The sequence below is a fragment of the Bubalus kerabau genome, chromosome 12 (genome assembly GCF_029407905.1).
Source record: "Bubalus kerabau isolate K-KA32 ecotype Philippines breed swamp buffalo chromosome 12, PCC_UOA_SB_1v2, whole genome shotgun sequence".
Classification (NCBI taxonomy): domain Eukaryota; kingdom Metazoa; phylum Chordata; class Mammalia; order Artiodactyla; family Bovidae; genus Bubalus; species Bubalus kerabau.
In genome coordinates, this window is record NC_073635.1 from 37,876,461 (window position 1) to 37,899,638 (window position 23,178).

Below are 23,178 nucleotides of genomic sequence, written 5' to 3' on the forward strand. Positions count from 1 at the left end.
CCATTTTGCTTTTTTGCCTTTCTTTTCCATGGGGATGGTCTTGATCCCTGTCTCCTGTACAGTGTCACGAACCTCAGTCCATAGTTCATCAGGCACTCTGTCTATCAGATCTAGTCCCTTAAATCTATTTCTCACTTTCACTGTATAATCATAAGGGATTTGATTTAGGTCATACCTGAATGGTCTAGTGGTTTTTCATATTTTCTTCAATTTCAGTCTGAATTTGGCAATAAGGAGTTCATGATCTGAGCCACAGTCAGGTCCTGGTCTTGTTTTTGTTGACTGTATAGAGCTTCTCCATGTTTGGCTGCAAAGAATATAATCAATCTGATTTCAGTGTTGACCATTTGGTGATGTCCATGTGTAGAGTCTTCTGTTGTGTTGTTGGAAGAGGGTGTTTGCTATGTGGCCAGTGCATTTTCTTGGCAAAACTCTATTAGTCTTTGCCCTGCTTCATTCCGTATTCCAAGGCCAAATTTGCCTGTTACTCCAGGTGTTTCTTGACTTCCTACTTTTGCATTCCAGTCCCCTATAAGGAAAAGGACATCTTTTTTGGGTGTTAATTCTAAAAGGTCTTGTAGGTCTTCATAGAACCATTCAGCTTCAGCTTCTTCAGCATTACTGGTTGGGGCATAGACTTGGATTACTGTGATATTGAATGGTTTGCCTTGGGAACGAACATAGATCATTCTGTTGTTTTTGAGATTGCATCCAAGTACTGCATTTCGAACTCTTTTGTTGACCATGATGGCTACTGCATTTCTTCTGAGGGATTCCTGCCCACAGTAGTAGATATAATGGTCATCTGAGTTAAATTCGCCCATTCCAGTCCATTTTAGTTCGCTGATTCCTAGAATGTCAATGTTCACTCTTGCCATCTCCTGTTTGACCACTTCCAATTTTCCTTGATTCATGGACCTGACATTCCAGGTTCTTATGCAATATTGCTCTTTACAGCATCGGACCTTGCTTCTATCACCAGTCACATCCCCAGCTGGGTATTCTTTTTGCTTTGGCTCCATCCCTTCAGTCTTTCTGGATTATTTCTCCACTGATCTCCAGTGCATATTGGGTACCTACTGACCTGGGGAGTTCCTCTTTCAGTATCCTATCATTTTGCCTTTTCATACTGTTCATGGGGTCCTCAAGGCAAGAATAGTGAAGTGGTTTGCCATTCCCTTCTCCAGTGGACCACATTCTGTCAGAGCTCCCCACCATGACCCGCCCATCTGGGTGGTCCCACAGGCATGGCTTAGTTTCATTGAGTTAGACAAGGCTGTGGTCCTAGTGTGATTAGATTGACTAGTTTTCTGTGAGTATGATTTCAGTGTGTCTGCCCTCTGATGCCCTCTTGCAACACCTACCATCTTACTTGTGTTTCTCTTACCTTGGACGTGGGGTATTTCTTCACGGCTGCTCCAGCAAAGTACAGCCGCTGCACCTTACCTTGGACGAGGGGTATCTATCTCCTTACCACCTCCCTTTCTGACCTTGAACATGGAATATCTCCTCTAGGTCCTTCTGCGCCCGCACAGCCACCTGTCCTTGGAGGTAGGGTTGTTCCTCCTGGCCGCCACCCCTGGCCTCGGACATGCTTCAGTGTTTCTTAATTCTGGCTAACATTTCAGATTTCCTACCCTTACTTTGTAATCAATAACAGTTAGCAAGCCCAATCTAAATATTTTCTGTATAAAAATAAAAATAGAATTTGAAATGCCTTGGGTATAAACCCATTATTATCATTTCTAAAGCAATTGCATTAATTATTAGATGTTGCTGTAGATCTTATTAACACCACAGGTTTTTCATTTTCCTGTTTTCTTACTTGCAATCAGTAAGTGCAAGTAAATTTGCATTTTCCAGTATCTTAGATATTATTTTTTTAGATACAAGTATATATACATATGTATAATTTTCCTTTTCTTTCTTTTTTAGCATATGTTATCAACTTTACTTGAAAGTCACAGTTGAAATATAGAAAAATTTTTTCAGGATTGATATAATTTATTTCTAATTGTAACCTTAAATTATTTAGAGACTCATTGAATTTAGCAAAAAGGCAAAGACTGACAATTTTAAACCAAAGGTATTTTAAAATATTTTAACTCATCCATGAACATATTTGTCATCACTTATTCTACAATCTGCTGAATTCTATCTTTCTTATGCTCATATTTTGACAGTTTCTGTATACCCCCAATGAAACTCAACAAGGTTGAGATTGAAAAAATCTGTTATCGTATTAGCCAATAATTTTTCCAAGCAGGAAAGAGACAGAATTGTATTTTAAATGTCAGCTAGTAATAAAACAAGCTTGTTATGCATATATAAGATTCAAAAGACAGAGAAAGCATTCCATAATAGTTCAAAAATAAATAAATGACAAGCAGAGAATAAATTAATCAATTAGTTACATTAAAGATATTATAAAGCCACCTATGTGCTTTGTAAGATTTTGTAAATCTGATTATAACATTAATTTTATGTGTTATAAATTATTGCACTTGTGATGGCATCCATACATATATATTAGGTAACTCTAATTTAAAGTAGAAGAGAAGCAGTAGAAGTATTAGGGGAAAGAAAACAATTTTTGAAATAGCAATTTATTTTCTAGATGAAAGATATAAACTGTAACCCTATATTTGACATGACTGTATATCAAAATCGTTCCTCAAATGTGGACTGAAGCCTGAGGTGTTACTTTCAGGTCTGATTATTGTGTAAAGGAAACCAAATAAAAATCATAGCACTATACTTGTAAGCCTTTTCTCTAATAAGCATGGATGTTGAAATATTGGTAAAGATTTCAGCTTATAGGTAAGAAATTTATGCTTCAAATATAATTTAAGTTTTATTTTTTGTGTGTGAATTTGTTAGCTTTAATATATATCACAGAGCATTGTACATACTTAAGTAAATTCATAAACACTAGCCTTTGCTAGTCAGTATATTACTATAATTCATAAAAAATTTTTTCCCCTAATTTTACCTGTTTTGGCACATAGCATACTCAAAAGAAAAGATGACAGAGGATATTAGTTCCAAATGAAACTTTATTATCAATTTCACTGTCAGTGTTATGGTGACATGATTTCTGGACCATATACTTTAAGAGTTACACAAAGCTGTGATCCATGTGATCATTTTGGTTAGTTTTCTGTGATGGTAGTTTTCATTCTGTTTGCCCTCTGATGTATGAGGGAAAGAGGCTTCTGCAAGTTTCCTGATGGGAGGAATTGGCTATGGGGAAAACTGGGTCTTGCTCTGGTGGGCAAGGCCATGCTCAATAAATCTTTAATCCAATTTTCTGCTGATGGGTGGGGTTGTGTTTTCTCCCTGTAATTTGGCCTGAGATCGAACTATAGTAGTGGTAATGACAGTCTCCTCCAAAAGGACTTATACCAGCCAGATATGCTTCCCAGGATTGCTGCTGTCAGTAACCCTGACCCTGCAGCAGGGCCTCTGTTGACCCAGTCCTCCGCTGGAGACTCCCAAACACTCAAAGGCAGAACTGGCTCAGTTTCTTGTGATGGCCACTTTCCCTTTTCCTGTGCTCTGGTGCACACAAGGTTCTGTTTGTACACTCCAAGCATCTCTGGCAAGTATGAGGCTTGATTTTAAATCCAACTGCGACCCTCATGCCAGTTTTTCTGTGTCTTCTCCTTTGCTTTTACATGTGGGATATCTTTTTTTTTGTGGGTCCCAACATTCTCATGTCAATAGCTGTTCAGCAGCCAGTTGTGATGTTGGTGTTCTTGCAGGAGAAGATGAGCATACATCCTTCTACACTGCCATCTTTGAGCTAGCTTTGTGTAACTTAATGAAACTGTGAGTGATGCCTTGTAGGGCCACTCAAGATGGGCAGGTCATGGTGGAGAGTTCTGACAAAATGTGGTCCATTGGAGAAGGGAATGGAAAACCACTTCAGCATTCTTGCCTTGAGAACTCCATGAACAGTATGAAAAGGCCAAAAGATATCACATTGAATGATGAAACCAGCCCCCGCCCCAGGTCGGTAAGTGTCCAATATGCTACTGGAGAAAAGTGGAGAAATAGCTACAGATGGAATGAAGAGGCTGAGGTAAAGTGGAAACGATGCCCAGTTGTGGCTGTGTCTGGTGATGAAAGTGAAGTCCAATAACAGCATTGAAGGTGTGGTTGATAAATCAAGCCAAATTGAAAGTGGTCAGACAGGAGAGGGCAAGACTGAACATTGACATTTTAGCATTCAGTGAACTAAAATGGATGGGAATGGGTGAATTTATTTTAGATGGCTATTACATCTACAACTATGGGCAAGAATCCCTTAGAAGAAGTGGAGTAGCCTCATAGTCAACAAATAGAGTCCAAAATGAGGTACTTGGGTGCAATCTCAAAAATGGCAGAATCATCTCAGTTCATTTCCAAGGCAGACCATTCAGTATCACAGTAATCCAAGTCTATGCCCTAACCATTAATGTCAAAGAAGCTGAAGTTGACTGGTTCTATAAAGACTTACAAGATCTTCTAAAAGTAACAACAAAGATGCCCTTTTCATCCTAGGGGATTGGAATGCAAAAGTAGGAAGTCAAGAGATACCTGGAGTAACAGGCAAGCTTAGCCTAGAATTACAAAAATGAAGCAAGGCAAAGGCTAGCAGAGTTTTGTCTAGAGACTGCACTGGTCATGGCAAACATCTCTGCCAACAACACAAGAGATGACTCTACACATGGACATCACCAGATGGTCAATATCAAAATCAGATTGATTTTATTCTTTGCAGCTGAAGATGGAGAAAATGAACAGTCAGCAAAAACAAGATGAACAGCTCATTGTGAATTGGATCATGAACTCCTTATTGCAAAATTCAAACTTAAATTGAAGTAGCAAAAACCACTAGGTCATTCAGGTATGACCTAAATTGAATCCATTATGATTATACAGTGGAACTGTCAAATAGATTCAAAGGATTAAAGCTGATAGAGTGCCAGCAAACTATGGTTGGTGGTGCATAACATTGTACAGGAGGGTGTGATCAAAACTGTCTTTAATAAAAAGAAATGCAAAAAGGCAAATTGGTTGTCTGAGAAGGCCTTAAATTTTTCAGAAAAGAAAAGAATTGAAAGATAAAGTAGAAAAGGATAGATATACCCATCTGAATACAGAGTTCCAAAGAAAAGCAAAGAGAGATAAGAAAGCCTTCATAAATGATAAATACTCAGAAATAGAGGAAAGCAATAGAATGTGAAAGATAAGCGATTTCTTCAGGAAAATTAGAGACACCAAAGGAACATTTCATGTGAAATGGGCATAATAAAGGACATAAATGGTATGGACCTAAATAAAGCAGAATTTATTAAAAAGAGATGGAAAAAATACACAGAAGAACTATACAAAAAACATCTCAATGACTCAGATAACCATGATGTTGGCATCATTCACCTAGAGATAACATCCTGTAGTGTGAAGTCAAGTGGACCTTAGGAAGTATTACTTCAAACAAAGCTAGTGGAGGTGATGTAATTCCAGCTGTAATATTTCAAATGCTAAAAGATGATGCCGTTTAAGTACTGTAGTCAATATGTCAGCAAATTTGGAAAACTTGGCAGTGGCCACAGCACTGGAAAAGGTCTGTTTTCATCCCAGTCCCAAATAAGGGGAATGCCAAAGAACGCTCAAACTACTGCACAGTTGCACTCATTTCACATGCTAGCAAGGTAATGCTCAAATTCCTTCAAGCTAGGCTTCAACAGTACATGAAATGAGAATTTCCTGATGTACAAGCTGGATTTAGAAAAGGCAGAGGAACCAGAGACCAAATTGCCAACATCAGTTGGATAATAGAAAAAGCAAGGGTATTCCAGAAAAACATCTACTTCTACCTCATTGACTTCTCTAAACCCTTTGACTGTGTGGATCACAAAAAACTGTGGAAAATTCTTAGAGAGATGAGAATACCAAACCACCTTACCTGCCTCCTGAGAAACCTGCATGCAGGTCAAGAAGCAACAGTTAGAACCAGACATGGAACAATGGACTGGTTTCAAATTGAGAAAGAAGTACATCAAAGCTGTATATTGTCACCTTGTTTATTTAACTTCTATGCAGAGTACATCATGTGGAATTCTGGGCTTGATAAAGGTCAAGCTGGAATCAAGATTGCCAGGAGAAGTATCAATAGCCTCAGATATGTAGATGACACCTCCATAATGGCAGAAAGCAAAAAGGAACTGAAGAGCCTGTTGATGAAGGTGAAAGAGGAGAGTGAAAAAGCTGGCTTAAAAGTCAACATTCAAAAAATGAAGATCATGGCATCTGGTCCCATCACTTTATGGCAAGTGAAGTGAAGTGAATTGAAGTTGCTCAGTCGTGTCCGACTCTTAGCAACCCCATGGACTGCAGCCTACCGGGCTCCTGTGTCCATGGGATTTTCCAGGCAAGAGTACTGGAGTGGGTTGCCATTGCCTTCTTCAACAACATCCATTTTGCAAATGGATAAACATTCATTTATGGCAATAAACTTCCATTATGGCAAATGGATGGGGAAAAATGGAACAGTGACAGGCTTTATTTTCTTGGGCTCCAAAATCACTGAGGATGGTGACTGCAGCCATGAAATAAAAAAATGCTTGCTCCTTGGAAGAAAAGCTATGACTTTTTGTGACTCTGTAGCCTGTAGCCTGCCAGGCTTCTTCTGTCCATGGGATTCTCCTGGCAAGAATACTGGAGTGGGTTGCCATGTTCTCCAGGAGATCTTTCCAACTGAGGGATTGAACCCTGGTCTCCTGCATTGCGTCCAGACTCTTTACTGTCTGAGCCACCAGGGAAGCCCCATGACAAACCCAGACGACATATTAAAAAACAGAGACATCACTTTGCAGACCAAGGTCCATGTAGTCAAAGCTATGTTTTTTCTAGTAGTTATGTACAGATGTTATGGTTGGACCACAAAGAATGCTGAGAACCAAAGAATTGATGCTTTCAAACTGTGGTGCTGGAAAAGACTCTTGAGAGTGTCTTGGATAGCAAGGAGATCAAACCAGTCAAACCTCAAGTATATCAACCCTGAATATTCATTGGAAGAACTGATGTTGAAGTTGAAGTTCCAGTATTCTGGCCATCTAATGGGAAGAGCCGAATCATTGGAAAAGACTATGATGCTGGTAAAGACTGAAGGCAGGAAAAGAAGGTGATGACAGAGGATGAGAGGATTGGACAGCATCGCTGATTCAGTGGACACGAGTTTTGCAAACTCTGGGAGATAGTGAAGAACCAGGAAGCCTAGTGTGTTGCAGTTCATGAGGTCACAAAGAGACAGACACAACTAAGTGACTGAATAACAATATTTTAAGGGGGAAGTATTTTAGTAAGAAATGCCACTATTCCTTTAGAATCTCCAGGAATATCTACTAAATTACAATATTATATGTAGTTTCTAAGTATGAAATGAAAAAAATTTATATTGCTAATAATTATTCCAAGAAGAAGTAAAAATAGGGTGACATTTTTAAATGTAAAAGAGTAAGAAAATAATTTTTTTTCATATGTGTCTCAGAAGCAGAAAATATACTGTCAGGGGACGTTCAACTTTAAGGGATCCAATATGTTGTTTTCTTCCTTTGTGTGCCATTTCTCAAGGACTCTCTGTTGCTTATCAGTTCCTGGAAAACAGAAATGAGCAGAGCTGCACGCAGTTCTCAGGACTGAGATAATGGGAAAGATTCTGCTTGGATTCCCTTCAGTGACCTTTTAGGAGTCTCCATTTTGTTGCAATTGGTGGAATTTCATTCTTTTTAATGGCTGAGTAATCATTTTATTGAAGATATATAAGCATGCATTTCTGCAAATAAAGTACTCTTGTTTCACTCGAGACTTGGGTCCCCTGTATCCTTCTTCTCGTCAACTCCAGTCCCCAGGTCCCCATCTCCATAGACCGTGACAATATATAGTTACTGAGATAAACACTAAGTTATAGTTGAAAATTTAAAAAAAATCTAGTTTCAAGGACTAAATATATCAGAGTAGACAGTGTAGATTTGAACAGCTTCTATAATTTTGTAGGTTCTTTTATTCTTTTTTTATTGATGCCTAACTTGACCAAATACTAAATAAAAATATCAAATTATGTATCACTTTAGCATTGCTGGTTCAGAGGCACAAATAAAACCATAACATTCAATAAGTTTAGCCCAACAAAAAGAATAGGTTAATATTTATACAATAGTGGAAAACTTCGTAATATTCAACTATATAATACTAATCTTGGAGAAATAACAGTTCAGATGTGAAATTAGCTTTCCTGAATGTCAAGAAAAAATTTACGGATGAAGACATTATGCTTGTTCCACATGTAATATTTATAATATATGTTAATAATGGAGGGTTTTTTCCACATTTATGGCAACTGCTTAAGAAACATTTAATGAAAAAAGAAAAGCATTGAATATAAAGGAAATTAATTTTTCTATTTATTTTTTCATTCAATAAATACTTATTAAGGGCCAGGAACTATTGGGAGTAAAATATGAATATGATCTGGGATCTGTCCTTAAGAATACCACATCTTTCATGTATCAAACACTTACTTAATACTGATTAATTGCATTTTCTTCTTCATTCAAGTCTTATTTCAGTTCCAGGAGTCACTTCTTTTCAGATGCCTCCTCTGACTTCTCTGGGATGGGTTTGTGGTTCTACAGAGTGATCAAAGAGCAGTACCCTCTGTACATCCTAGAATAATATCACTTTGTTTTGTAATTTTTATTAGCTCTACAACTTGATTCAGTAAACAATTGAGACATACTCTTAGTTTCCGGATTAGTATCCCATCATCTTAGCCTACTTTCAGTGCTTCTCAAATTTAATAGACATATAAATTATCCTGGAACCATATAAAATGCAGATTCTGGGGAGTTTCCTGGCAGTCCAGTAGTCAGGACTTGGCGCTTTCACTGTCAGGGGCCTTGGTTCGATCCCAGGTTGGAGAACTAAGATTTCACAAGCCTCTTAGCATGGCCCAAAAAAAAGTAAAAAAAAAAAAAAATGCAGGTCCTGATTTAGAATTTCTGTTGTATGAACTGAAATTACCCATTTCTATTTTGATATTAATGCTGCTGATCTGTCCACAAATATAACATCAAGAGAATTGTTGTTGTTCAGTCGCTAAGTCATGTCCAACTCTTTGTGACCCCATGAACTGTAGCACATCAGGCTTCCCTGTCCTTCTTTATCTCCCAGAGTTTGATCAAATTCATGTCCATTGACTCTGAGATGGTGTTGCTATCTAATCATCGCATACTCTGCTTTCCTCTTCTCCTTTTGCCTTCAATCTGTCCCAGCATTAGGGTCTGACATTATTAAGTTGCAATTATTTAATGATTTGCAGAGATGAGAGGTAAATAATATTTAGTGGGAATGATTTTAAAGATACTATATATATGAGAAATGATTTAAAAGATACAAGTCAAAGACCAATAGAAAATGGTCACCACGAACTAGCAAATGGTCAGAGAAAATAAAATTTATTTAGGTTGCTGCAGCAATGGAAGATGAGTACTAAAAGAAATATTTGGAAGGTTTATAGAATTTGAGCAATTACTGTGTAATTCAAAGGAGAATTTAAAGATGCAAAAGTAAGGTCTGAATGAGGTTCAGCAAAAATACACCTCTGTCCATTTCTTATACTTTGTGCATATTTCCTTACACTGCAGCGGAGAGAATACTAGAACACATGCAATCTTTCAACATATATTTATTGAACAAATATTTATTAAGGGTTGACTAAATGCCAAGATGGAATCTATACACATGTCAAACACCAAGAGATTTCTGCCCTTGTGGGGAAACAATAAATTAAAACAAGTAAATAAATAAGTGAATATGTAATGCAGTGTCAGGTAGTAGTCAAAATGCTAAATAACTAATACAGCATAAAAACAAAAGAAATTCAGTAGCCATATTAGAAGGCAGATTTTTCTACATAGAGGACAGTGAACAGACATTGGCCTGTCATAAATAACTTCTTTTATTTTTTTTTAAACAGGAATCTGAAGCATAAGTGTTTCATGCTGGAGAAAGTGTGTGTACAAAGACCTTGGACTACATGCAAGTTTGATCTATTTTAACAGCATCAAGAAAGTCAGTATGACTAGATAGTATTAGCAAAGGGAGAGCACAAGCCTGAGAACTTGGGGATTTGTGGAACACAGAAAGGAGTTTGGACATTACTATATAAATAATGGGAATCCTTTGGATAAATTAAAAAAAGGCATTAATTGCTTTGTGTTGGGGAAAGGTATTTATTTATCTGACTACAGAATCTGGGAAGAGGTATATCCCATAAGTAATCTGAATTAAATGTCAGCAATATACAGATGAAGGTGAAAGTGGACAGTGAAAAAGTTGGCCTAAAGCTCAACATTCAGAAAATGAAGATCATGGCATCCGGTCTCATCACTTCATGGGAAATAGATGGGGAAACAGTAGAAACAGTGTCAGACTTTATTTTTCTGGGCTCCAAAATCACTTCAGATGGTGACTGCAGCCATGAAATTAAAAGACGCTTACTCCTTGGAAGGAAAGTTATGACCAACCTAGATAGCATATTCCAAAGCAGAGACATTACTTTGCCAACAAAGGTTCGTCTAGTCAAGGCTATGGTTTTTCCTGTGGTTATGTATGGATGTGAGAGTTGGACCGTGAAGAAGGCTGAGCGCCGAAGAATTGATGCTTTTGAACTGTGGTGTTGGAGAAGACTCTTGAGAGTCCCTTGGACTGCAAGGAGATCCAACCGGTCCATTCTGAAGGAGCTCAGCCCTGGGATTTCTTTGGAAGGAATGATGCTCAAGCTGAAACTCCAGTACTTTGGCCACCTCATGCAAAGAGTTGACTCATTGGAAAAGACTCTGATGCTGGGAGGGATTGGGGGCAGGAGGAGAAGGGGACGACAGAGGATGAGATGGCTGGATGGCATCACTGACTAGATGGACATGAGTCTGAGTGAACTCCGGGAGTTGGTGATGGACAGGGAAGCCTGGCGTGCTGCGATTCATGGGGTAGCAAGGAGTCAGACACGACTGAGCGATTGATCTGATCTAATATACAGATACCCAACTAAATCCAGCCCTGTTTTAACAAAGCCATGAACTAAGAATCATTTTTTTACTTTTAAATGAATGTCATATAAGTAGAGTTAATTCTTATTTTTCATTGATTCTGTATTTGCAAATTTGTCCCCTCACTGAAATATATTTGTAATGCCCAAATCAATACTGGAAGCACTTTTAACAATCATTAGCAGATGTGCACATGTACAGAGCAGCAGAGGACTGAGTGGAAGATTAGCATGCTACTAGCTAAGGTTAAATAAGGCTGTATTCTGCATTCTTGTTTTAGCTCTCATCTTTTAAACAAGTAATTTTTTCTATGTCTATTTAGTGCTGCATTTTTGTGCATTTTTTGGTGATTTCACTATGTAAAACCGTCCCAGAAGTAGTGCTAATGTTCTGTTCAGTGTTCCAAAGTGCAAGAAGTCTGTGATGTGCATAATGTATTTTAGATAAAGTATATTCAGGCATGAATTATAGTGTTGTTGGCTCTGAGTGCATGCCTGCTAAGTCGCTTCAGTCATGTCAAACTCTTTGCAACCCTATGGACTATAGACCACCAGGACCCTCTGTCCATGGGAGTCTCCAGGCAAGAATACTGAAATGGGTTGTTATACCCTTCTCTAGGCTCTTGGCTCTGAATTCAATGTTAATATATCAATATATCAATGATATACAATAAATAAGTTACCTTAAAAAAAATACAAGAAACAGATTTAAGTGGTAAATGATTGATAAAAATGTTGTGATCAGAGGCTTATAGGCACCTAAACTCTTATTTCCTCTGGCAGCAATGTGTCAATATTTGCTAATTTAGCTTTTGTTGAAACTGTACGAGTAATCTGGTTAAAAAAAAAAGTTTTAACATTTTCTGAGGAAAATAAAGAAACTTGTATATGCCTATGAGCTACACTACTAAATCATCTCACATGAATGCCTCATTTTTTCATATTGTGTCCCAATCCAATGAGTTAGAAAAATTCACTCATTGATGTATTTGTAGGGTTATCATTGTGTACTCATTCTGTTATGGACACAAGGACCAAAACTAAGGAAACACCACAATTGTAAAGATCTGTAGTCTTTACCTTTGTGGATACTCTGGTTCATTCAAAATATTTGCTGTATCCTTAGGTGCTTGTGACTGAATAATGGAGAATGATGATACTGGACACATTCCTTTGCTTCTAATGCAACACCTCAATAATAATATATTAACTATATTTTATGTTAACTATTTTTCATAATATATTGCTACTAATGCTGTTTTTTCTTTTTTGGTTTAAATCTATTCAGTCAACATATATGAAATGTTTGATAGCTAAATTAATTTCCCATCTTTCTAAAATTCAGTTCAAAACATCATTGTAGCATTATTTAAAGTTCTCAAAAAAAAGTGATTTTTGTTTTTCATCAGCATTCACATTCATCTTTAGAATATTTTATCTTATTCAACAGGTTAATTAAAATGCTTCTCGTTGTTTGGTAAAAGATGTAGCATACATCAGTGCCACAGGTGGAACAGATCTGAGCAGGATAATTGCCTCTCACCTTTTGTGTTGTCATAGTTTCTTCTGTTCACTTTATATTGTGTCAAATAATCTGAAATAAACCTAATCTTTCAAATTCTAACACACACACACATCCCCAGGAGAAGTGTTGATGAAATAAAATGGACAGATGTGAGTTTGAGCTCAGATTGGGGAAGACAGCAGGACTGGCATCATATGATAGCAACAATATTCTGTTGATCAGTTCAGTTCAGTCACTCAGTTGTGTCCGATTCTTTGTGACCCCATGGACTGCAATATGCCAGGCCTCCCTGTCCATCACCAACTCCTGGAGTTTGCCCAAACTCATGTCCATTGGGTCAGTGATGCCATCCAACCATCTCATCCACTGTTGTCCCCTTCTTCTGCCTTCAATCTTTCCCAGCATCAGGGTCTTTTCAACAACCGAATGACACATTTTGTATGCTCTTCTTGATAAACAAGAAATATTTTAGTAATTGATTTTTTCATCATGATATTTCTAGCTTTGTACTGAAACTTGAATCTGATATCCAGTAATTTCTATAATTACTAAGCATTTAGTGATTCATCACAATGTTCTATGGGTTCCCTCTTAAAGTCACTCATTTAAGTCTGATTTTCCTTAATTTATTCTCTAACATTCCATTAAGGTTTATAAAAGAACATTGTATAATTTCTGCAACAATGTTATTAATATTTCCAAGCTATGTTCTTTAATGCTATTATTTCTAATAGATTATATATCTGTTTTTCATTACTTTATAATACCTTATATATAGTAATGAAATGTACCAACAACCATATTAAAAGTTTCACTTTCTCTTAACATTTTTCATCAGTAAAATTAAAATCTAAAAATTCAAATGGATCCTTCAGTCAACATAAAACAATATTACAATCTATTTTTTTCTATTGTATTAAACAAACTCTTTTCTGGTTTAATTTTATCATATGTTTAGTATTAGATTCATGTCTTAATTCCTTTGTTGCACACATTCTGAAAACTAGAATATATCTCCTATTAAAATTTTAAGGGGTTTAATCACTTCCAAAGTTAAAAAAAAAAAAGCATCAATGTGTGTGTGTTTGAGTGTTCATAGGTAACAAAATGTCTGTTCTAGAAATATAATCCTCAATACAATACAAAAATCTGTTATAGAAATACCATCATTTCACACTGATCATTATAATCTTCTATCATCTCTTCTGCAAAAAAACAAAGAAAAGGAAATAGATTTGGACAATAGTAACAGTAGCTAAACCAATGAAAATTAAATCAGAAATAAATGTAAACTTTTTTTAGATATGAAAGAGTAATAACACATATTAGACTTCTATCCCATGCTCTTTACGTAGTTAAGAAGGATAATTTACTCAAGAGAACTTTATAGACAATACTCTTTTGTACTAAATTTAATTTCCAATATATTAAAATGATTTTATGTAAGATATTTTAATATACTCTTCAGTTTATCTCATTAATGATTTTAATTTTTAAAGCCTTATTTATATTGTGACTGGATGATGGTGTCCTTTGATTATATTAACTATACTCTTTAACATATTTCCATTAAAAACAAATCACTCGATCAGCTCTCAGAATATCTAAGTCTAAATAGTCAAATAGTTGCTATGACCATAAATATTTCATAATTCAAGATATGTCCAATTTCAAATCATCCATCCTTAATTTGAAATATTTACTTAATGTATCTGGATGTTTCCCCTTCATGGATAACAATCTTGTCATGGTGAAGGGGCTTACTTAACTCAGTGAAGCTATGAGACATGCCATGCAGGATCACCCAAGATGGACAGGCCATAATGGAGAATTCTGACTAAATGTGGTATACTGGAGAAGGGAAAGGCAAACCATTCAGATATTCTTGCCTCAAGAACCCCATGAACAGTATGAAATGGCAAAAAGTATGGTACCAGAAAATGATTCTTCCAGGTAAGAAGGTGTCCAATACACTACTGGGGAAGAACGAAGGGTAATTACTAATAGATCCAGAAAGAATGAAGAGGCTGAGTCAAAGCAGAAATGATGTTCAGTTGTGGGTGTGTCCAATGGTGAAAGTAAAGTCTGATGCTTTAAAGAACATTGTCGCATAGGAACTTGGAATGTCAGGTCCATGAATCAAAGTAAATTGGATGTAGTCAAGCAAGAGATGGTAAGAGTGGACATTGGCATCTTAGAGATCAGTGAACTAAAAAGGATGGAACTAGGCAAATTTAATTCAGATGACCACTATATCTACTACTGAGGTAGAAATTGCTAGGTAGTCAGTGTAGGACTCTGAGACTTCAGTCTTGTTTTCAGTAAACTTCTGTTCCATTAACCTAAAACTTTACCCTTTGTCTTGAATTCCTGGAATGTGTCCTTGGTCTGATAAATTATCAGCACTCAGATCCAGGGAAGTGCAGTAATTAACTTCTGTTCCATATGCCTGAGAGAAAAACAACTGGTGGGCATTAATCTTAAACCCATACATCTAGTCCATTGAAAAATGGCCAGGGTGTATAAAAATGATGATCACTTAATCCAAGAATCAAGAGAAACCATAAAGATGTTAAGTTAAACATCTTGACCTTTAAACTGATTGGTTAAAAATGATGTATTTCAAGGACAGGAGTCACCAAAATGTACAGATTAAGGATATAAAAACTGCTATAAGTCCCACCTTTGGGGGGACGCTTTAATCCCTCTCAGTGTCTATGCTGCTGCTGCTAAGTCGCTTCGTCATGTCTGACTCTGTGTAACCCCATAGACGGCAGCCTACCAGGCTCCCCTGTCCCCGGGATTCTCCAGGCAAGAACACTGGAGTGGGTTGCCATTTCCTTCTCCAATGCATGAGAGTGAAAAGTGAAAGTGAAGTCACTCAGTCGTGTCCGACTCTTAGCGACCTCATGGACTGCAGCCTCCCAGGCTCCTCCGTCCATGGGATTTTCCAGGCAAGAGTACTGGGGTGGGTTGCCATTGCCTTCTCTGCTCAGTGTCTATACTGAGAACTTTGTACTCCTTCTCTTTAATAAATCCTATCCACTCGCTACCGAGAGTGTTTGTGTGTTCATGAAGTTCAGCTTTGGCTCTGCAAACAAGAACTCAGATTCCCATTTCATTACTGTGGGCAAGAATCCTTAAAAAAAAAAAAGAAGAAAAAAAAAAGGGTGTAGCCCTTATAGATAGCGGGTAGCAGACAGGAAGGCTGCTGCTGCTGCTAAGTCGCTTCAGTCGTGTCCGACTCTGTGCAACCCCATAGACGGCAACCAGGCTCCCCCGTCCCTGGGATTCTCCAGGCAAGAACACTGGAGTGGGTTGCCATTTCCTTCTCCAATGCATGAAAGGGAAAAGTGAAAGTGAAAGTGAAGTCGTGTCCGACTCTTAGCGACCCCATGGACTGCAGCCTACCAGGCTCCTCCGTCCATGGGATTTTCCAGGCAAGAGTTCTAGAGTAGGGTGCCATTGCCTTCTCGGGACAGGAAGGCTAGGGGTCTCCAAACAGAGGAAATAGGCTGCAAGTATCAGACATTTGTTATCTCTCTCTTAAGTGGTTGGAGGAAACAAGCTACAAGTGTCAGTTTTTTTCCCCTTCTCTATACAGATTTAAAAGGAGATTTCTTTTATTTATTTATTTAATTTAAATTTATTTATTTTAATTAGAGGCTAATTACTTTACAATATTGTATTGGTTTTGCCATACATCAACATGAATCCGCTGACACCTGGTTCACCTGAACTTAACTTTTCTCAAACCTTGAGCTAACCAATGCGTTTTTTTTTTTTTTTTAATAGAAATGTTTTTCTTAAGCTATCTTAATGAACTATGTATTTACCCTAGACTCTTTCTTCAAGTTGGTTCACCTGAGACTCAGAACTTGACAAACCAGTTTTACTCATGCAAATGTTCTCTTAAGCTATGTTAATGAGACTATGCCTTTGCTTGGAAACCTGCCTTTCTTCAAGATTCATGTCAATCATTTAATGGCCCAGGACAACTCACCTTGTTCCAATGTTACCTCAAAATGCATGTTGTGGGTGAGGGGCCTGATGCCAGTCTCTGAATTTTGAGACATTTCCTTTCTCTAGTTAGCAGCCTGCTAGTAGCTATATAACATCTGGCTAAAGACTAGCAGGGGGGCACTCTTTCTGCCCGCTTCTGATGTCTATGTCAGAAGCTTTCTTTATCTCTTTTATACATTAATAAAACTTTATTATACAAAAGCTCTGAATGATCAAGCCTCATCACTGGCTCCAGATTGAATTCCTTTCCTCTAGAGGCCAAGAATCCCAGTATCTTTCATGGCTCAGCAACACCCTATTGAACAACTATTGAAGTCAACAAGAGAGTCCAAAACACTCTCTTGGAAGTAATCTCAAAAGTGACAGAGTGATCTCTGTGCATTTCCAAGGCAAATAATTCAACATCTCAGTAATACAAGTCTATGCCCTAGCCACTAGTGCCAAAGAAGCTGAAGATGACCAGTTCTGTGAAGAACTACAGTATCTTTTAGAACAAACACCAACAAACAAACAAACAAAAAGATCATTTTATCATAGGACATAGGAATACAAAAGAAGGAAGTCAAGAGATACCTGAATTAACAGGCAAGTTTGGCCTTGGAGTACAAAATGAAGCAGGGCAAAGGCTAACAGAGTTCAAGAGAACACACTGGTCATAGCAAACACCCTCTTTCAACAACACAAAAGATGACCCTACATACAGACATAACCAATAGTCAATACTGAATTCAGATTAATCATATTCTGTACACTCGAAGATGAAGAAGGTCTATACAGTCAGCAAAAACAAGATCCGGAGTTGACTATACCTCAGATCATGTGCTCCTTACTGCAAAATTCAGGCTTAAATTGAAGAAAGTAGGGAAAACACTAAGCCACTCAGTATGATCTAAATCAAATCTCTTACAATTATACCGTGGAAGTGATGAAGAGATTCAAGGAATAGATCTGATAGACATGATGCCTGAAGAGCTATGGACAGAGGCCTGTAACATTGTACAGGAGGCAGTTGTCAAAACTATCCCCCTCTTCAAAAAAAAAGGAAATGCAAGAAGGCAAATGGACTATTTGAGAAGGCCTTACAAATAGCTGAGAAAGAAGAGAAGTGAAAGGCAAGAGGGAAAGGGAAGAAGTGAAGAAGTGAAGTTGCTCAGTCATGTCCAACTCTTTGTGACCCCATGGACTGTAGCTTACCAGGCTCCTCAGTCCATGGAATTTTCCAGGCAAGAGTACTGGAGTGGGTTGCCATTTCCTTCTCCAGGGGATCTTTCTGACCCAGAGATTGAACCTGGTCTCCCATATTGCAGGCAGATGCTTCACCATCTGAGACACCAGGGAAGCCTGATATATCCAACTAAATGCAGAATTCCAGAGAATAGCAAAGAGAGATATGAAAGCCTTCTTAAGTGAACAATGTCAAGAAATAGAAGAAAACAATAGAATGCAAAAGATATAGATTTCTTCCAGGAAAAATTAGAGATATCAAAGGAACATTTCATGCAAGGATAGGCATGATAAAGGAAAGAAATGGTAAGGACCTAACAGAAAAAGAGGAGATTAAAAGAGATTTCACAAATACACAGAACTAAACTATTGGGCATCCTTGGACTGAAAGGAGATCAAATCAGTCATTCCTAAAGGAAATCAACCCTGAATATTCGTTTGAATGACTGGTGCTGAAGCTCCAATGCTTTGGTCACCTGATATTAAGAGCCAACTATTTGGAAAAGACCCTGATGCTGAGAAAGATTGAAGGCAGGAGGAGAAAAGGGCAACAGAGGATGAAATGGTTTGATAGCATCATTGACTCAATGAACATAAATCTGAGCAAACTCCAGGAGACAGTGAAGGACCTGTTATCCTGGAGTGCTGCAGTCCTTAGGTAGCTTCTGGTAGCTTAAAGCCAAATGGCATATATTTGCATTTCTTGGTGACACTATGCAAGCATCAACTGAACATTGTCTTCATCTTCACATGGTTTCCTCTCAGTATACATGTTTCTTTGTCCTAATTTCTCCATTTTATGACAGACATATTGGATTTAGGCCCATTTTGTGAACTTATCCTAACTAATCACATCTCCATAAACCATATTTAGAAATGTCACATTTTGAAGTATTGGTTTTGGAAATTCAACATATGTATTTTGAGTGATGAGTGCAAAATTCAAGCCACAATACAATGATTGTCTATTAGTTGTAGCAAGTAGAGAAGGGAAAGGAAGCTGGTTATGTGCAAAGGAATTATAAAATCCTTGAGCCATGGATTTCCATTAGAATATGGAAATACATGAAAATGGATGCAATGAAAAGCATAAAATCAAGTTACTAGTGACATTGCTCGGTTAGCTGAACCAACAATACAGCCAATCTCATTTGTTATTATCTATTGTTCATTTGATATCCAATATCTTCTAAACTTACTTTTTCTTACATTCATTACAAACTTTTGTTGTTCAGGTAAGAGGGTAAATTCAGTCCTCTTATACTATTTTAACAAAAGAAACAATTCTTACTTTTAAAAATTCTTAAATACCTTTAAATTTTTTAGGAATTTGAGGTTTCAAAGTGCTCAGCATCACTAATTATTAGAGAAATGCAAAGCAAACTACAATGAAGTACCATTCAACCCAGTCAGAATGGCTATCATATATATCATATATATATTTATATATATGATATAGATATATAAAATACACACAAACCATAAGTACTGAAGAAGGTATGGAGAAAATGGAATCTTCTTGCACTCTTGGTGGGAATGTAAATTGATAGAGCCTCTATGGAAAACAGTATGGCATTTCCTTAAAAAACTAAAAATAGAATTAACATATGACCCATCAATCCCACTGCTGTATAAATACCCAGAGAAAATCGTATTTCAAAAAGACACATGTACCCCAATGTTCACTGCACTGCCATTTACAATAGCCAAGGCATGGAAGCAACTTGAATGTCCATCAATGGAGGAATGGATAAAAAAGATGTGGCACATGGATACAATAGAACATTATTCAGTCATAAAAAGAAATGAAATTGTGTCATTACAAGAGACATAGGTAGACCTAGACCCTGTCATACACAGTGAAGTAAGTGAAACAGAGAAAAAAACAAAAAAAACATATTTCAACAATGGGTGGAATCTAGAAAAATTGTATAGACCTTATTTGAAAACATAAATAGAGACACAGATGTAGAGAATAACCACGTGGACACAAAGGGGGGGGGGGCGGGCTGGGATGATTTGGGAGATTGGAATTCACTTATATACACTACTAACTGTGTATAATATCAGTCAGTTCAGTTCAGTTCTGTTACTCAGTAATGTCGGACTCTTTGCAACCCAATGGACTGCAGCAGTAATGCTGAAGAAGCTGAAGTTGAATGGTTCTATGAAGACCTATAAGACCTTCTAGAACTAATACCCAAAAAAGATGTTCTTTTCATTATAGGGGACTTGAATGCAAAACTAGAAAGTTAAGAGATACCTGGAGTAACAGGCAAATTTGGCCTTGGGGTACAGAATGAAGCAGGGCAAAGGCTAATAGAGTTTTGCCAAGAGAAAGCACTGGTCATAGCAAACACCAACAGAACAACAGAAGACTCTACACATGAACATCACCAGATGGTCAATACCAAATCAGATTGATGATATTCTTTGCAGCCAAAGATAGAGAAGCTTTATACAGTCAGCAAAAACAAGACCAGGAGCTGACTGTGGCTCAGATCATGAACTCCTTAGTGCCAAATTCAGATTTAAATTGAAGAAAGTCAGGAAAACCACTAGACCATTCAGGTATGACTTAAATCAAATCCCTTATGATTATACAGTGAAAGTGAGAAATAGACTCAAGGGATTAGGTCTGATAGGGTGCCTGAAGAACTATGGACTGATGTTTATGAGATTGTAAAGGAGGCAGGGATCAAGACCATCTGTAAGAAAAAGAAATGCAAAAAAGCAAAATGGCTGTCTGAGGAGTCCTCAAAAATTGCTGTGTAAAGAAGAGAAGTGAAAAGCAAAGGAGAAAAGGGGAGATATACCCATTTGAATGCAGGCTTCCAAGGAACAGCAAGGAGAGATAAGAAAGCCTTCCTCAGTGATCAGTGCAAAGAAATAGAGGAAAGAATAGAATGGGAAAGACTAGAGATTTCCTCAAGAAAATTAGAGATACCAAGGGAACAGTTCATGCAAAGATGGGCTCAATAAAGGACAGAAATGGTATGGACCTAACAGAAGTAGAAGATATTAAGAAGAGGTGGCAAGAATACACAGAAGAACTGTACAAAAGAGATCTTCATGACCCAGATAATCACGATGGTGTGATCACTCACCTAGAACCAGACATTCTGGAATGTGAAATCAAGTGGGCCTTAGAAAATAAGAAAGCTGTGGTACATATACACAATGGAGTATTACTCAGCCATTAAGAAGAATACAATTGAATCAGTTCTGATGAGGTGGATGAAACTGGAGCCTATTATACAGAGTGAAGTAAGCCAGAAAGAAAAACACCAATACAATATACTAACACATATATATGGAATTTAGAAAGATGGTAACAATAACCCTGTGTACGAGACAGCAAAAGAGACACTGATGTATAGAATAGTCTTATGGACTCTGTGGGAGAGGGAGAGGGTGGGAAGATTTGGGAGAATGGCATTGAAACATGTAAAATATCATGTATGAAATGAGTTGCCAGTCCAGGTTCGATGCACGATACTGGATGCTTGGGGCTGGTGCACTGGGACGACCCAGAGGGATGGAATGGGGAGGGAGGAGGGAGGAGGGTTCAGGATGGGGAACACATGTATACCTGTGGCGGATTCATTTTGATATTTGGCAAAACTAATACAGTTATGTAAAGTTTAAAAATAAAATAAAATTTAAAAAAAAAAGAAAAAAAAACTAAAAAAAAAAAAAAAGAAAATATCACTATGAACAAATCTAGTGGAGGTGATGGAATTCCAGTTGAGCTATTTCAAATCCTAAAAGATGATGCTGTGAAAGTGCTGCACTCAATATGGCAGCAAATTTGGAAAACTCAGCAGAGGACACAGGACTTGGAAAGGTCAGTTTTCATTCCAATCCCAAAGAAAGGCAATGCCAAAGAATGCTCAAACTATCACACAATTGCACTCATCTCACATACTAGTAGGGTAATGCTCAAAATTCTCCAAGCCAGGCTTCAACAGTATGTGAACCATGAAGTTCCAGATGTTCAAGCTGGATTTAGAAAAGGCAGAGGAACCAGAAATCAAATTGCCAGCATCCATTGGATCATCAAAAAACAGGATAGTTCCAGAAAAACATGTTTCTTCTTTATTGAGTATGCCAAAGTCTTTGACTGTGTGGATCACAATAAACTGTGGATAATTCTTAAAAAGCTGAGAATACCTGACCACCTGACCTGTCTCCTAGAAATCTGTATGCGTGTCAGTAAGCAATTTAACTGGACACAGAACGACAGACTGGTTACAAATCGGGAAAGGAATACAACAAGATTGTGTATTGTCACCCTGCTTATTTAACTTATACGCAGAGTACATCATGAGAAATGCTGGGCTGTATGAAGTACAAGCTGGAGTTAAGATGGTGGGAGAAATATCTGTTACCTCATATATGCAGATGACAACAACTTTATGGCAGAAAGTGAATAAGCCACAAAGAGACTCCTGATGAAAGTGAAGGAGGAGAGTGAAAAAGTTGGCTTAAAACTCAAAATTCAGAAAACTAAGATCATAGCATCTGGTCCCATCACTTTATGGCAAAAAGATGGGGAAACAGTGGAAACCATGACATGTTTTATTTTGGGGGTCTCTAAAATCACTGCAGATGGTGACTGCAGCCATAAAATTAAAAGACACTTACTCCTTGGAAGAAAAGTTATGACCAACCTAGACAGCATATTAAAAAGCAGAGACATTACTTTGCCAACAAAGGTCTGTGTAGTCAAAACTATGGTTTTTCCAGTAGTCATGTACGGATGTGAGAGTTGGAGTATAAAGGAAGTTGAGTACAGAAGAATTGATGCTTTTGAACTGTGGTGTTGGAGAAGACTCTTGAGAGTCCCTTGGACTACAAGGAGATCCAACCAGTCCATTCTAAAGGAGATCAGTGCTGGGTGTTCATTGGAGGGACTGATGTTGAAGCTGAAATGCCAATACTTTGGCCACCTGATGCAGAGAGCTGACTCATTTGAAAAGACCCTGATGCTGGGAAAGATTGAAGACAGGAGGAGAAGGGGATGAGATAGGATGAGATAGTTGGATGGAATCACCGACTCAATGGACATGCGTTTGAGTAAACTCTGGGAGTTGGTGATGGATAGGAAGGCCTAGTGGGCTGCAGTCCACGGGGTCACAAAGAGTCAGACATGACTGAGTGACTGAATTGACTGACTGACTGAGTAATCATGGTGTATGAGCTTTATATTGTGTTGCTGAATTCTGTTTGCAAAAATTTTGTTGAGGATTTTTGCATATATGTTCATAAGTGATATTGGTCTGTAGTTTTATTTTTTGTGTGTTGTGTT